The following is a 1684-nucleotide window of genomic DNA, read 5'->3' as shown; positions in this document are numbered from 1 at the left end:
ATGTATCTTAATAACAGCGGGTTCTTAAGCAGCTGTCACTGTGGATACTGGCTGGTGGCATAGCTCCTTGTCATTAATTTACTTGTTGGTCCTACTACTGCTTAAGAAAGGATTAAGTTAATAATGATACTAATGAGACAGAAAGTTATGCAGTAGAAACAAAGAGGAGGAAGAAAAAAAAGAGGAGGGGAAGAATGAGGAGGAAGAATTAAGCATTATTATCATTATTATTCCCAGCACAGGTTTTAGAATCATATCAGTTGGCTATACCATTGGATCATGACAAAAGTCTTGGTCAGAATTCCAAAAGGATTTAAACTTTGTGATCCTGTGGTTTATTCCTTTTCTTATATGAGATTTCTGAGCAAATTGACCAGCTGAATGTCCCCCGTCCCTTGAGGTACAGACTCCCGCTGGTGTCTCGGGGATGTACTGGCTGTGGAATGGAGTCAGATAGGTCCCTTGGAGCCAGACCGCCCTATAGCATACGGTGGGGAGGCAGGGGCCTCAAGTTCTGAGAATGGCATCTCAAACTCCCAACTTTCTATAGTTGGAAAAATGATTATAGATCCTGCTCATTTCTATATATACCTTTCCCTTGGCAACAACCAAAAATACATGTGGAAGGAGCCGGTTCTCAGCTTGTGGTGTCGGTCATTCTCCTTCCAAATATAGAGAAAGAATGAGCCCAGGGGTTAGCGGTGGCCTATAAAAGCCCAGGGGAGCAGCCGCCCCTCTGTGGTTCACTCTTGTGGGCAGAGGTAAGTCATGGGCTCCTCTTGGTGCCTCTTTTCAGTCTCTGCTGCTTGGAAGACAGCAGCCTAGTGGGGTCACTGCTCTGTGCTGTGCTCCTGCCTGGCTTTGGTAAGGTGGTACCTGACTTCTCTTTTTGAGATGTTTCTGTAGAATTAGATGTGCAGCAAGGTCTCACTGGGCTCAACTGCCCAGTCCCCCTCTGCCGCTACTACCTCCCCCAAACCACAGTCCTGCTGGCTTTCTTTTCTCCTCCCACTCTTCCTTGTCCACCTCTTCAAATGTCCTCCTGGGGAAGACCCCACTGGACACCTGTGTGCCCATCCACTACAGCCTCTCTGAGTGGCCAGTGGGACCCGGTGTCTTCTCCACCTGTCCTGTGTACCTGGTGGGAGTCTTGTCCCTCACACTGGCTGTGGCCTCCTGGTGTGAAGTTGCTGCTTTCAGGGATTTCTTGTTTGCAGATGACTGAGACACCTGACTGTGGTCTGATACCACAAGCATCTTATAAGGGACTCTGTTTCTATTGCCAAATTCTAGATAGAAGTCACTGTAGAGGAAAGAAGGTGCCAGTGTGGGCCAGGAGGAGCCAGACTGTGGATAGGCATTTCCTACATTAATGGTCTACCTGTGGGTCATGGCTCCTTCTGCTCACCTTTGGGTTAAGGCTCTTTCTAAGTAATCAGTCCTTTGTCTCTGTTAGTTAACTCTCATCAAGAGCTGATTCAAAACAGAACCACCCCCTCCCAGCTCTCGCTCAACTTTTATATCCATGAGTCTGCGTCTGTGTAGTTGCAGGTCCCAGACCTCTACAGCGGTTGCTGCCTTGTGCTGTCCTTCTGCAAGTGTGACTCTCAGGTGAGAATCAGGCCATGGCTCTGAAATGTTGGGAGTCTTCAGTTGGTCCCAGGCTACTTGTTGCTCCCTTCTC

Source organism: Heterocephalus glaber, unplaced genomic scaffold (assembly GCF_053883595.1).
Source record: "Heterocephalus glaber isolate CG9 unplaced genomic scaffold, H.glaber_assembly_v1.0 deba00001564, whole genome shotgun sequence".
NCBI classification, from domain to species: domain Eukaryota; kingdom Metazoa; phylum Chordata; class Mammalia; order Rodentia; family Bathyergidae; genus Heterocephalus; species Heterocephalus glaber.
Note: the sequence above shows the minus strand (reverse complement) of the source record.